The sequence below is a fragment of the Polypterus senegalus genome, chromosome 9, assembly GCF_016835505.1.
Source record: "Polypterus senegalus isolate Bchr_013 chromosome 9, ASM1683550v1, whole genome shotgun sequence".
Lineage (NCBI taxonomy): Eukaryota > Metazoa > Chordata > Cladistia > Polypteriformes > Polypteridae > Polypterus > Polypterus senegalus.
This window is the reverse complement of record NC_053162.1, coordinates 90,337,878-90,353,935: the sequence shown is the minus strand read 5'-3', so window position 1 is coordinate 90,353,935 and position 16,058 is coordinate 90,337,878. Positions and strand designations below refer to the sequence as shown.

The 16,058-nt window shown below is 39.0% G+C and overlaps 1 long non-coding RNA gene across 1 annotated transcript; it reads left to right on the top strand.

Annotated features, from left to right (window-relative positions):
* The first annotated feature begins 4,680 nt into the window (after positions 1–4,680).
* On the top strand, positions 4,681–6,231 carry LOC120535544. Its single transcript, XR_005634918.1, has 3 exons — positions 4,681–4,783; positions 5,399–5,430; positions 6,089–6,231. It is a non-coding gene; the product is annotated as an uncharacterized LOC120535544 (long non-coding RNA).
* The last annotated feature ends 9,827 nt before the right edge of the window (positions 6,232–16,058 follow it).

The window sequence follows — 16,058 nt, the reverse complement described above, 5'->3', positions numbered from 1 at the left end:
CCTTAGCATTTCCCATTTTTATGTGGGGTCAACCTTATGATTACCAGTGTAGATCCTTGGCAACGGAGCTATTCCGTTCAGTGCCTTATATAAACTTAACGTTTTAAAAGTTCAGTCTCATGAATGAGACATGGCAAATGCAGATATAAAACGTATACTATAAAATACAAAATGTTATGATTTTTTGTTCAATTTGTTTCTAATATATGACACCAAAGCAGCTGCTTCGGATAAAAGGAAAAGGACTTGAAGGAGTGACCGATCTACCAAAAACCGCACTCGTAATGGAATTTCAGGCCTTCGAAACTAGTGGCATGAACACCTCCAAACAGTCTGTAAAATACAGAGACCGCTGTTTTGCAGAAACACACAGTAGAAATAACTTTAAGCTGGAAAGCTAACAGTGTGGTGATCCTTTCGTTTGTGTTTAATTCAGAGCCGAGTTGTTAGAATCAGCGGATAACATATAACGGACTCGATACTGGACACATCTTGTTCAGTAACGCGGAAGACTGAAGCCAGAGCCTAATAGAAAGTCATAATTAAACCGTTCACGTACTGTTGTGAAGGCAACAAGCGTAAAGTGAAATCAATGCAATGCAGCGCTTTTCAGAAATTAGAAAGGAAATGCTAAGCAATCAAAAACAAGTGCCTTAAAGTGACAGCGAAGAGGCTACGTATACAAAAAAAAGCATAACTAATGGAAAATACACGAAAATGTTAGGAAATAATTTAGTAGTATTTAGTAAAACTCACAATTGATGACAATGTTATCCTGCATCATCTTACTTCTGCCTATACTCATCTAGTTTTGCCAGAAAAGTATCAGGCCACTGTGCTATGACAACTTCATGATGAGATGGTCCATCAAGGTACAGACTGCACTGCATTACTGGTACCTGACCGCTTTTTTTGGCCGCACCTACAAGCAGACATTGTGTACAGTGTAACCAAGACATGCACTTGTCTGAGCTAGAAAAGGGCCAGTGGTGAAACAAGAGCCCCATTGACCAATATTGTGATGATTCAGTCCTTTCAATTAGTCTTTATTGATTTTCTTCCTTTCAGATAAATGTAAAGGAGGGTATGAGTACATATAGTTGGGTCCATAAGTATGTGAACTGTGATACAATGTTCATAATTTTGGCTCTGTACGCCACCACAATGAAGTTCAAATGAAGCAATCATTATGTGACTGAAATATACACTTAGTGTACCAAAAATATTGTATGAGCTGTTTAGAAATGACAGTCATTTTTCTGCATAGCCCCCCATTTCCAGGGGTTCAAAAGTATATGGACATTTGACTGACAAAGTGTTCCATAGCCATGTGGGAGCAGTTCCCTCATTATTTAATTAACTATTAAGCAGGTAGAAGGTATAGAATTGATTCCAAGTATTGAATTTGCATTCGGAAGTTGTCACCATGCAAGTAAAAACAGGTCATCATTAGGCTGAGAAAACAAAAGAAACCCATCAGAGAGACAGCAGAAACTTGAGGAATGGTCAAATCAATCATTTCTTTAAAAAGAAGGAACACACTGGGGAACTCAGAAACACCAGAAAGTCTAGAAAACCACGGAAGACAACTGTGCTGGTTGATCACTGAATTCTGGCCTTGTTTTAGAAGAACTCCTTCACAACATTTAGCCAAACTAAGAACACTCTTCGTGAGGTAAACCTATCACTGCCAATGGCTACAGTTTACAAGAAGACTTCATAAAAGTAAAGACAGAGGGTTTACCACACGGTACAAACCACTGGTAAATTTCAAGCATAGGATGAACAGATTAGACTTCACCAAAAAAATGTTTTTAAAAGCCTGTCCAGTCCGGGAACAATTTTCTTTGGATAAAGTAGTAGGGTGTTGTACCTTGTTAGTCATTATGGATGCAATGAGAAGTCAAGTAAAATAGCACCTTTTATTGGTGAACTAAAGAGATTACAATATGCAAGGTTTCATGGCAGTTCAGAGAATAACAAGTCCATATTTCAATGACAAGCTCCATCTCGTCTATGATTCTGTGCTATAGAATTAAATGTTGTTGTTGTTGTAGACAACTCCTTGTCAGCCAACTGAGCTAGCAACCTGCCAATAACCTTTGATGGTATATTAGCAGCCTGCAAAAGGTGTCCATTCTCTCACATCCCTCACGGTTATTGCTCCTGATAAATATTTCACTCCCATAATATCACACCCCTCTCCTCCTACTCCCTTCATTTCACATCACAGAACATCCAAACACTTGCTTTTGATATACCTTCTGAAATCCTGGCTAGAAAGGCCCAACTCCCGTCCAGCTGACTTCTGAGACTTCCTTCTGTAACTACATATTTGAATGGTGTGGGTAAAGAGATGTTGTGATATATTTTGCACAGCCAGTTGGAAGTTAACATCAGAGTTCTGAAATTTATTGTAATATTGCGTGTGAGGTAATGTGGACTGCTGAGTCATTGTTTTATAGCATAATATGTGTATTGTTTAACTGTTCAAAAGATAAGAAAGGAGTGTTCCTCTGAGTGTGCTATCTGTTTCTTGTGTTTCCTTTTAGACCTTATCAACTAAGTTACTATTCACACCAGTGTCTTTTGGGAATTGTTTAAAGTCAGAAATAATAGCAAATCTATTGATGATCATTGACGTAAAGAGTGTTATTGATTATCAATATTTGTTGATCCCCAGCAGGTAACTAATTGACTTACTCTTATCTTGGGAAATTCATTGTAAGTTATTTACAAAGTTGATAACAAGGGTTCTGTGAATTAAGAATGCATAAGAATTAACAGAAGCACCCAGCACAATTGTCAGAGTAGTTTAAATTGCCTTGTATGCCCTTTTAAGTATTAATTTAACATTGCAGATCTGTTGTCTATAAATGACAGCACCATTGTTTTTATTAAAGTCTTACAATGAAATAAATTGTAACGGGTGGTGGGGCTACAAAGAGTGAAGGCAAATGACAAAGTTTAAAGTTCATGTGTGCTGGTTGCTTTATTAGCAAGATATTATAATTATCCCCATTAATCCTCTTTCCCCAGATTAAAAGTTGGCAACTCTTTGAGAAAATAAATGCCTGACAGGTAAAAGAAATTACCTATTGCCATGTGTACAGAGTGTACAGAGTTCTGTAAAATGTTTACTTGCATGTACTAAGTCAGCAATGTTAGCAAATGTTGTCCCAAGATTGAAAGGTGGGACCTTTTTTAGTATTACTTTCCATTGTGAAACAGCAACCTTTTTAGCAGAGTTCTGTCATTTCTTAGAGCAACAAGTGGAACTGCTCTTCCTCATCTACAATTCCCTTTAATAATGCCTTAGAAATATGTGACCCTGGGCTGATCTGGCTCCCTGGAATTGTGGTCCTGGCACATGCATTTCTGATCTCACACTGAAAAGAGAACAGTAAAGGTTTAGTGGAACCTGGACTTCTCAGTCCTTCTTCCTGTGTACCCAACTTGTTGAATTATCTGTTATTATAATAACTCTTGTATTTCAACCGGGATCCCAGTTTCTTCGTTGGCTAAGGTCCAAATTCTTGTTTTATGTATTTGATTTATGTGAATGTTACTTTTCTTTACAGTAATATTTGCTTTATTCCTTATGCTTCTGTTATATGCCTTGTGTTTTGTGGGTGGTTCCTCAAGAGGCGGGGCCACCTGTGGACTACACCATAAGGGACTGCCTTCAGCCCTCTAAAGGCAGGGGTAACCCACAGTTCCTTGCGGATCATTCAAATGCACTTGGAAGTGATGAGTTCTTGGATTTATGATTATTTCTTATGCTTTGTGAATTTCTACATTTTTTGACATATTTGCTCAGTATTTCACCTACTCTTTAGATTAGTGATTGGGACTTTGTTTGCTTTTGGCATTGCCTTTGTGGAAGGCATTACCTCATGTCCTTCATGTTCCTCAGAGCTTATTTTGTTCTACAGAGATTTTGAATAATAAGTATTTTATTTATAAAGATTCTACATTGCCCTCTGTGATACTTAGCCAGGGTTTTTGATGGAATTCACCCTTCTAATGGGAATTTCTTGGATATTTCAAGACTTGTATCATAACAAGTACAACATGTTGTACACAGTTGTAGCCGTGACCACTTTTTAAGCATTAAAAAAAAACATATTTCAGGGCTAAAAGAAAATTGTGAATTTTATTTTGTTTCATTCTGATTAAACTTTTCCAGGATAATATTTACTTACTATTGCCCATTTAAAATGTAAAAATGCTCTTGGCCATGTTTCAATAGAAGCCCATAAACGTTAATTCCCATGAACATTGTTATAATTTATGAATAACAATCCTAAACCTTACAGTTTCCCTTCAGGTCATTGTTGGCCCATCCACAGGGCCCAGGTTAACACTGGTAATATCCATTCAGTAGACCAATAAAGAACTTGTCAGGTAGAAATAAGCAAATGTACCTGATGCTACTGAAATAGGTTGCAGATTTAGGCCTAGTATGGGGCTGTAACAGAATACAATTACTGGCATTATGTATTCAGAATATAAAAATAAGTCATTAGGATTCAGCTTGTGGTATGTTTCTAAATGTGTATTCAAGAACGTAGTTACTTTATGAAATTTAATACTAACATTTTTTAAACTGTATCTCCTAAAAGAATCATGTTCAGTCGGTTGGATTAAATCAACCATGGATTGAGAATGAGACTGAGTTCTTATTGTTTCCTGTTCCTGTAGTGCTCTCTGCTTCTCTCTTTCTCTCTCATGCTGGAAGCAGTAGCTCTGAGGATTTAAAACTATCTGCGACACGCCTAAGGTTCTGGCTATTTCTGTTTGCTTTTTAGTTGAGCTGAACTTTTTCATGAATCTTGTTCTCTTTACTCAGTTTTCTTAAAGTGTTTGTTGTTGTTTTATATTTGTTTGTGCTTTAACGAGTATGTTAAGCAGCAGCATATTGTAGATGAGGAGGAAATGTGAAACAGTTTGCAACTCACTGCTCACAGCATAACAGTTTCAAGCACAGCTTAACAGTAGTTGAAAACAGCAAATCTCAATTTTTAGTGTGAAGAGGAGACTTCGAGCTGTAGGATTGACAGGGCGTGTGAAAGTAATAAATTTATTCCTTAAAAAATAAAATAGGGCCTTGAAATACCAGCTGTGAACTACTGCAGACTGAACAAAGTCATCTCTTCATGGTAGAAACTGACACTTGCTTTTTTCGACCACTGTTAAGCTGTGCTTGAAGTTGTTGTGCTGTGAGGCGCCTATCATGCAAGCTGGTGACCCTCAGAAACTTGTCTTCTGATTGAATTGAGACTTTGGGTCTGCCTGATCTCTTCCTATCAGAGTTTATTTCAGTTTCTGATTGCATTTGGACTATGTGGGACACCGTACTCACTGACACTCTGATTTTTTTTTTTTTTTTTTGCAGTTTCTCTACATGAAAGGCCTATACTTCTCAGGGTAATAATACTCTGTTTCATGTCATTTTTAATTGCTGTTTTCTTGTCATTATCACTGCATTTTGTCCAAGTAATACTTCAGAGTCTATAGTAAAACAGTTTGTTTCAGCTCTGCTTTAAGACAGAGGGTTTTTAAGTAATAAACAGAAGTTGGGACACCTGTGTAAATTGCTTCAGCTTGCAAGGCTTAATTTACTTTAGTTGCTTCAGAACGTCTGTAGGTTGTAGTCTATTAGTTGTTCTCTAAAGAAGGCCCATTTGTAATATCCTGGTATTTCTTTTATTCAGTTTTTGCTAACCTAATCTTTAAATTTAAATCTCTAGCAGTTTACTGTTGACATTTGCACTATTTTAGGTCATTAATTGCATTTCAACTGATTAAATTTGAAGAAAAGCTGAAAAAACTAAGGTGTTGTAACACTTTTGACCGGTATTTTATTCACTGGTGGCAGTGCCTGAATTGCATCCTACATGGCAGTGTCCTGCTACTTAATATAAGGGTACAAAATATTTATTCAAGGGGGTTGTTTTATAAAATATACAATGAACTAAATGGGAAAGCTAGCAAAGAAGTTGCTTTTAAACTCTAAATTAATGGTCTTGTTTTCAATAAGAATTGCTAGGAATGACCGTGTTGTGTCTTTTTAATCACTAATCAGGTCTAAAGAGTGTCGGAAATGGCTGGGGTGGAGACCCGGCCAGGATGCCCAGGAAGACCGGAAGAGGGCCTATGCTCACCTCAGACCACGTGGGGGCGACACCCTGGTTCCTTTGGGGGCCACGGGTACAAAGCTTTGAAGCTCTACCCTGCAGGGGCCCGTGGTCACAGCCAGGGGGGGCCCCAGTGCCTAGAGAGCCCTGGACCTCAGCACTTCCGCCACACCTGGAAGTACTGGGGAGAAGACGATCGGGGACACCCAGAGTGCTTCTGGGTACACAGAGGGTGCTTCCGCCACAAAGGGGCGTATCGGAAGAAGGTTACTGGAGGACACCTGGAGCACATCCAGGTGGCTATAAAAGGGGCCGCCTCCCTCCAAATTATGGCTGGAGTCAGGAGAGTAGAGGAGACAAGGTCTTAGGAGGACACAAAGAGACAGCCTGAAAAAAGAAGGCATTGTTGTGGTCAGGACTTTTGGAGACTTTTGGGGGTTGTTGTGCACCTTGTGCACCTTGAAAATAATGGACTGTGTAAATAAACGTGTGTTGGGTGACATTAACGTGTCTGCCTGTCTGTGTCCGGGCCGGCTTTCACAAGAGTTACATCTACACTGTTTTGTGGATTCTGATGGATAGTAAATTGCTATGGTGGACACCACAAAATTATTGACAGATGCTAAAAAGTTTAAACTGAATAATGTAAACAACTAAAGTTGTGGCCACATTTTAATGTAAATGTTAAAAGGATTGTTATGGGCCTCATGTTGGTGTAGTTGTTTGTGCTGGTGTTGATTTAGAACTCCAGAGTCATGGGTTTGAATCTCTAGCAGTATGGACTTTGAACATTCTTCCTGTGTGTATGTGAGTCCCCCTGTAAGTTCCTTTTCTACCCCAAATCTCAAAATTACATCTTGCCTGAAGAAGGGGCCTGAGTTGCTTCGAAAGCTTGCGTATTATAATCGTTTTAGTTAGCCAATGTAAGGTTTCATTTTGCTTGACTTCTCGCTGCATTCACAATGGCTAACACAGTACAACACCCTAGTACTTTAAATCTCAATAACAAGTACAAGTTAGGTTAATAGGAAATTCAACAATTTTTGCAAGAACAGGTTATTTAGCACAGAATAGTTTGTCAGTCTCTGTCTCTGGGGAAAAACACACTGTCAGTAGGGGCAGAGGCATTTTGAGAAGCTAGGCAGAGTGTGAGAGAAAATATTGACCAAGCACTTAAAGAACAGCACTTACAAGATCCACTCCTTGTCCTGGGCAAATGGCTGTCAGATAGTTGTAGTAAAAAGCCAGCCTCATGGCTCATGTGGTTTTCGAAAAAGACTGCATACCTTCTTGACTCTGACCCCAAGTAATCGGTGTGAGACAGAAGCAGCAGCATTGAAAATGGACACGGCAGAGAAAAACATCACTGCAGCTGCTTGTAAGGAGCCATGTAAGATATGAGAAATGGAAGCTGCATTGCAGGCCGGCCATGGAAGGAGAAGGCCTCCAAATAAACCTTGTGTGAGACAGTGAAGGAGAAATACTGTGTTTCAAAATTAGGCTACCAACACCAGAAATGATTAAATGTCAGTCTAAAATGCCATAAAACCATGCAAAATGAAGGTCTATCAACATACAGCACATCCACAAAGTCCAGCATTCCTTTCATAGGTGTCTAATTATATTGTATCTTTTAATACATATCCCATCAAGTCCATTTACTGATCTGTCTGTTATATAATGCCATTTACATCTATCTATATATTATATAGTACCTTGCATATCTATTTGTCTATCTGTCTTTATTAAACATCTTTTCTATATTACAAATATTTTGTAAGATATTTCAGGTAAGGAAAACAGAAGGCTAAAGGTAAAATAGTTCTAATTATGGAACCAGAGAGTAGTGATGTGTTACAGGCTGATTAGCAAATCCAAAGCAGTAGAGTGTTGTACCGTGTTAGTCATAGAATGATACAGGAGAAAGTAGGGTGAAATTACACCTTTTATTGGCTAACCAAGTAGATTACAAATGCAAGCTTTCGAGGCAGCTAAGGCCCCTTCATCAGGAACAAAGAAACTGAAAAATAATCTCTTATATTGGGATAGCAAAGTGATTTTTTTTTTCTTTCATCTTAACAATCTTTTTGTTCAAATGTTAGCAAAATTAATAAACCTTAGATGAATTAACCCTGAAAGAAGAGAAAAATGAACTAATAACATGTAGAGATACGATAACCATCATTAGAGAAAGTCCTGTAAGGTTTTTTGTTAAGTGCATTGTCTGTAAGATAGGCCTCTGATGTAGTCAGCTGGTCAATCTGTCTGTTAGTCCACATATCTGGTCATAAAACTCTTGTTTCTATTGAGACCATTTTGTAGAGTATTGAATTGAAGCATAAGTTTGTATTACCATTCTCTCCGCTCCTGTTGGGTCTTGAAATTACCCATAAGCGCAGTGACCCTCAGATCCTTTATGCTGTGGCCATTACTGTTAAAGTGTGCTGCCACTGGAAGATCAACACTGTTCTGATTAATATGAAATCTACAGTATATGAGTTAATTTGCTGGCACAGTGTCTGACCAGTTTTCCCTACATACAGTCCAGTGTTGGGGCACCTTATGCACATGATTAGGTAGACCACATTAGCAGATTTGCATGTGAACTAACCCTTTATTTTATGCTCCTGCTGGCAATGTGGTATAACTACCTGATCTATCGTGTAGATATGTGCACAGGTGCCACACCAGTTCTGCAGGCAGGGAGATGTGCCACTTGCCGCTGAGCGCCACACAGAATTTCGGACAATCAGTTGTTTGAGATTTGGTTTTGTCTGTATGCAAGTAGGGGAGGTTCTAGGAATATATCCTTCAGTTTATAGACAATAAACCTTAGAAACCAGATGGACACACAGACATGTATGCTTTTATTAAGGTGGAAGTTTACTACTTATTTCATTTTTCCACATTGTTATCTGCTCAGGGATGGGAGGCAGTACCCCACCTGCCCCTAATGCAGAGCTACCACTTTCAAGTCGATACTTGATGGACTTCAAAGTACTGCTGTCTACTAATCTATTTTATCACTTGTTCTTAAAAAGGTATGGCTCTCTTTATGAGTACATCAATGAGTTAAGGGCAAGGGAACACAACACTTACTATTACCAGCGAGACATGCAGGCCACTGGGAAAAAAGGAGCACAGCAAATGAAAGAACTGTACAGATCTCAGACTCCACCTCAGAAAGATCCCTCAGTGAAGGTGCTTTCACTCATCTTATCAATCCCTATTATTTCTAAGAATACTGAGTACAATTATGTGCTGCGGAACTGGGGCCTATCCCTGTCGCTTTGTTTCCTCACATGTCACTATACAGAGAGGAGAACTATTAAATGGAGAAAACAAGTTTGTATTTCATAGTTGAATTGCTGTGCTATTTATGAGTAAATGTTGTTTTAGGTTTAATTGTATTATTTACTAGCCGTGACCCGCGGCTCCACCAGTGTTGAAGTGAAACAGGACGGCAAGGAATACTCTGCCTGGCTCCCTACTCCTGACGTCATGCTTCCCCCTCCGCCTTGGCGTGCAGCCTCTGTCTTGGATTACTGAGAATATATTGGTCTTGCAGGCGAACTATGATTCTTAGCACGATGAGAGAAGTCGGAAAATCAACTGGAATGTTCAAACAAGTTCTAGAAAAAAGTCTGATCTAAATCCATTAAGTAGTTTTCTCGTTCGCTAGCTAAGTGAAAACAAGATACGCCAAGAGTTTGACGCATGAGTGAGGAGAGCCCCGGCCCCCTCCCATCGGCCCACTGCGTTTCTCTCAGAATATATTGGTACCACAAGTGAAGTATGATACTTAGTGCGATAAGAGCAGTCACAAAATCAACTGGAATGTTCAAGCTTATTATAGAAAAATACTAATGGATCTAAATCCATTAAGTAGTTCACTTGTGAAAAGCGGACAGACATACAGACATTGGATTTTATATAAAGAGAGATTTGATGGATAATTCTAATGAGAAAAAATAATAAAAAATGAATGGCGTGCACTTTTAGAACTTTTGAGTAATCTTCAGACGTTTAGCAAACACTAAGTATGAACTGGGAAGGTACAGAAGACGGTGTGGTCTTCCTTAATGAAGAATAGCATGTATTCACTCAAAGTTTAATGAAAGCTACAGTGTAATTAATAATAATCAAAGAAACTTTACCTACTAGTGGCGCTCTCCTTAAATTTGTAAGATGGAATTTCCCAAAGTCTCTATTCTAGTATTTATGAGAATATTAGTGAGACCACTTTTTCAACATAGAATTTAACAGAATCCTTTACAGGTCTGTTTGCTTAACTCACATAAATGGATTTTATATGGCAGAGATCTATAGAGTTATAAAATAATATTTTGATTATGCTGAAGATAAATGCTGAAAGCTCTATGATTCTATATGATCAAATTTCAAGTTAAATTTAAAGCAAATGCCCTCATCTGATAACAGTGAGGCTTAATTTCTTGGATTGGTAAATATGAATGCCTGATCATGGCAGACTATCAGACAGTGTGTGCCGCCATTATTTGTTGTTAGTATCAACTGTTTGATATGACCATTTTCCCAAAGACACATAATTGGCAGTAGAGCTTATGCAAGAGTTGCTGCTCATTCCTCATTCTGGCAGATAACTATTAAACTATTAACTGCTTCTTTTCTCAGTGCTAAGCAACTCTTTCATCAAATTCTCTTGTCTTTTAAAGTCTACAGAGCAGGTGTGCAGTTACGTCACAGCATCCTAGAGGAGCCTAGGTTAAGTCTGAACTTTCCTGAAATGTAAGATGAGTCAGTTTCACATAGTTATCTAAATGCAGTACTCCATGGTATAATTAAAAAAAATTGCTGAAAATCATTGCAAAGATTCCTAGCCACTTTTTTTTTCATTTCCTTGACAGAACCTGTGTAACTTGTCTTCTGTAGTTACAATTCAGGATTTACTAGTAGAAAGTTCCTGTCTTCTGCACAATTACAGAAAGATTATTTAAGGAGGGTTGTATATTTAGAGTAAAGCCAGCATGGTTCATTTTTTTTTTTTTTTTGTTTTTTCTCTCTCTAAAACTTTTTTCTCTGTAGACTCTTTTATAGAGTGAAAGAACAGCTTCTGCTGGGTACACCGTCCATCATATAAAACTGTTCAAGAAGAGTAACATTATTGAAACTGAAAATACATGGAGACAAACTTTCTTTGAGCCTGTCTAATTACAGGTCAATCCTTAACAGACTTTAACACCTACAAAACATCACTGACAGCTCTCTCATTTTACGCATTCTCACTGTATCAATTTTTCTCTCTCCTTGTATTCAGTCTACAGTTAGGTAGTTTGTCCTCAGTACTGCTGACCTTTGCTTTTCTGCAGGTTTCTATGTACTGTATTGACATGAAGACAGGGCATCTACACCACCAATCAAAATTTTGGGTAAATGTTCATGTTATTATAGAAATTAATGTCATCTTACCAAGATACCATTAAATTGATTTAAAGATGTAGTCAAGAAATTATTGCTGTCTTGAGAGAAGAGGCCAAATGTGAAGTGTTGCAGATGACTCTGATATTTGTCAGGTATATACTGTAAGGAGGAAGCCAACTGAGGACATGTAAAGCATTTATTTTGAAAACTACGCACTCTGATGTCCATCTGCTCAGTTGCCTACCTGGATCTTCCACTTCTTTTCTATACTGATTAGATCCAGTTTGCTCTCTCCTCTCAAGACAGTAATATACTCCTTTGAATGAAAAATTCAGTTACTTGGCAATCTTCACAAGGAATAACCTTCATTCTTCAACAAGACAATACACTGACATGTTTCTTGTAGAGGTTGTTTCATTTTGGCCTTGCAACCTTGAGTGAACAGAATAAAAGGTTTGAGTGGTGCTAATGCAGTTAGAAAGATTTTCCTAATAACCAATTAGCATTTAAAATAACTAATTAGGGATAAGCTAAAGCGGTTGACCATTAAGTGACAGAAGGAATGGTGGTTGCTGGAAATGGAGCTTTGCAGTCATATATGAAGAATAATATACAAATCAGTCATTTCAAGCAGTAATACCATTAGGAACACTAGTAATGTATTGGCTGTATTTTTAAAATGAAATTAAGTACATCTTGATCAAAAAGGGTATCAGTTTCAATCAAAAAGAAGAACATTTCTGGAAATGACCAAAGATTTGATTGGTAGTGTTGGTTGCCACCCTTGCCTTTTGGAACAGGCAAGGCATCCTTGTGTTGAGCTGTACTGTCATAAATGTATGTCTTTAATCAGTCTGATGTTCACACTAAAGTCTTTTCTGAAGTAAAAGAGAATGGGCCATATTTCATGATTGCACATGTTGCAAAGAGGTGCCCAAATCACATGAGTTTGGCAGGGGAACCACAGAGGTGACACAGGACAAATTAAAGCCTCACGCTTATCCCCAGAAGAGAGACAGAGAGAGAGAGCACCTTAACAAAGCTATGTGCCAAAGCAGGATATGCTGTTCTGAAATGGCAATATGCAGCAAAGTTAGCCCTGGAAAAAGAGAATGGAGTCCTGGATAGAAACATTTAGCTTACCCACAGACACCTAAAGGGTGTTATGACAGCAACATGCTGCTCAAAGAAGGCATTTGAAGACCTCAAGATGTACCAGCAAAATCAAGATTTATTACGTGATGTACAGACGTTCTCATTTCAGATGAACTGAGCAATTAGCAATTCAGCAACCTTACATTTATTACAATTCTTATCAAAAGTTTTACCTCACTCAGTTCATTCAACATTCCTATCTGACTCCAATTTCCCATGGCCTTTGTTCTGCCTTTAGTTAGTTCCACCAATATTTCCCAGCCTAACAAACATAGCACTCTGTCTTATTCATCAAGACCACCTGAAAGGCCTTCTCCCCTCCTTGGTCCCATCCAGTTCTTACCACCATTATCTCTAGTCCTTGGCCCTCACTTACCACCTGGAAAAGAGGGAGGCCTGCTTGTTAGCTTCTTTCTACACACTTGACCTTGACTCATAAAATATTTGTGGTTCCCACCTTGTTAAGAAAAATAAAAGATACACAGGAACAAGCCTTTTTGTGACTTAACCCTTACTATACTAACGTGTATTAGGATATACTGTTTATTTTCATTCATGCTTATGATTCGCTTTGAATATATGTAAATAATCAACTTTAAGAATGTACTCTGCAATAAGGGCAGGATTTCCTTACCACTTAAATGAAGTAAGAGAGACCACTGAAGGTTTGCAAAGGGGTAGTATGCTGATATCCAGGAAATCTACAGCTGGTTATTTACTGTACTCCAGTTCATTAAGTAATAGTATGTTGTCTCATCTTGAGAAGAGTCATTTTTTTGGCTTTGCATCCTCCTCCACTATAACCTATTGGCTATGGAGGAGGAGCAAAAACTTTAGATTCATCAAAAATTTCAATCTGTGGTTTATGATGGATCTTGACGATTTCAGGATCCCCTGATACCAAAAACATCAATATGTTGGGTGTGTGTCTGTCTGTGTGTGTGTGTGTGTGTGTGTGTGTCACAGTATTTTGAGGATGATCTAGAGCTAAAACAGCTGAGCGGAAAAATACCAAACTCGAAACTTAAGCTTGTTATGAGATGGTGATATGCTGATTCGTTTTTGAGCCAAATCGTGCAAGAGAAAGAGGCACATGAGGTGGACCCTCAAATACCTTAATCTATCCATCCATTATCCAACCTGCTATATCCTAACTACAGGGTCATGGGGGTTTGCTGGAGCCAATACAGCCAACACAGGGCGCAAGGCAGGAAACAAACCCTGGGCAAGGTGCCAGCCCACTGCAGAAAATACCTTAATACTGCCATTAATTATGAATTCTTCTTGTCATTTGCTATTGTAATGACCTATGTTTTGATTAGAAAGATCAGCATCAGAGCGGTAAATAATAGTCATAGTGGTAATAATCTAATAGTTCGGGTAACTTGGGTCCTAGGGCACAAAGCCTACTGACACTCGTGTTCAAATTTGTACTTATTATTGCAGGTAAATTAGAAGTGGCCTGTAATGACTCTTTAGGGAAACTGGAGGCTTGGTGGTACAGGAACATCAGGGGCTGCAGGGGCCTCTAACTTGACATCTTAGAAGAACCAAACAAAGGTCACTCCTGACCTTAAAATTGATCCTGGGTCTTGGCTAGAAATGACCCCAAATAGTTTTTAAAGACGTTTGAGTGTTAATCAAGTCTAGAGTTAGAAGGAGAGTCTGAAGCAAAGACAGACCTGTAGAAAGCGAGGCCAGACTCGCAGTGAGACAGAGAGAGAGAGAAAAGGTGAGAAGGGGCCAAGGTTATTAGTTTCATTATTTTTAGTTTCGATTCATGAGCTTTCGACCATTTTTATTTTTTGGTAACTTAACTTCAGTTCGCTTTAATTTTGAGAGAATAATTTCAGTTTAGGTTTCACTTTAGTTTAAATGAGGCCCATTCTCTGAAAAGTGTGAAATGAACGCTGTGACTCCAAAGTGGATTGTAGAAACATGCAGATATGCCCTTTGAAGACGCAGTAAAGTCCTTTTTGTTCTGACCAGCTATAGAATTATCTTCCAAACATTCTGTAAAATGTGTCTCATATATGTTGTAGTAGTATCTACAGTATCTGTTCCATTTAACCTTCAAATACAGTAGTTCATAGTACCTAATGAAGAGAAGTATTTCACATACTCTGCTACGACATTCCATTCATATTTCTCTTTTTTTTAGTTTGATTGACTGAAGTAACCAGACAGTATCTTTTTTTTAGGCACTAACTAAAGATTTGTTAGCCAACATAGGCTGCCATTTTACCTTTACCTAGGTTTTTTGTTTTTTCTGTATGTCACATTCCTCAACGTTTTTATACATATTTTTGCCAATGCAATTTTAAGTATATTTTCCCCTTGGACTATGATATTTGCTGTTGACATTGTAGCGAGAGCAGAAAGCAGGTTGAGGAGACCCTGGAGAAGTGGAGATATGCTATAGAGAGGAGAGAAATGAAGGTCAGTAGGAACAAGACAGAATACATGTGTGTCAATGAGAGGGAGGTCAGTGGAATGGTGAGGATGCAAGGAGTAGAGTTTGTGAAGGTGAATGAGCTGAAATACTTGGGATGAACAGTACAGAGTAATGGGGATTGTGGAAAAGAGGTGAAAAAGAGAGTGCAGGCAGGGTGGAATGGATGGAGAAGAGTGTCAGGAGTAATTTGTGACAGACGGGTATCAGCAAGAGTGAAAGGGAAGATCTACAGGACGATAATGAGACCAGCTATTTTATGTGGGTTGGAGACGGTGGCACTGACCAGAAAGCAGGAGACAGAGCGGGAGGTGACAGAGTTAAAGATGTTAAGATTTGCACTGGGTGTGACGAGGATGGACAGGATTATGAAATGAGTACATTAGAGGGTCAGCTCAATTTGGACGGTTGGGAGACAAAGTCAGAGATGCGAGATTGCATTGGTTTGGACATGTGCAGAGGAGAGATGTTGGGTATGTTGGGATTGGGAAAAGGATGTTAAAGACAGAGCTGACAGGAAACAGGAAAAGGGGAAGGCCTAAGAGAATGTTTATGGATGTGGTGAGAGAGGACATGCAGGTGATGGGTGTGACAGAACAAGATACAGAGGACATGAAGATATGGAACAAGATGATCCGCTGTGGCAATCCCTAACGGGAGCAGCAAAAAGAAGAAGAAGAAGAAGCAGTTTTAAGTTGTGGCATGCGGCTGGGGGTGGTATGCAGCCGGGACGCCCAAGAGGACCAGAGGAGGGCTTGTGCCTTCTCCAGACCATGAGGGGGTGACTGCCCTAGTTGCGTTGGGGACCAGGGGGCGCCCCGGTGCCTGGAGAGCCCTGGACCTCAGCACTTCCGCCACACCCGGAAGTGCTGGGGGGAAGAAGACTGGGGACACCCAGAGTGCTTCCAGGT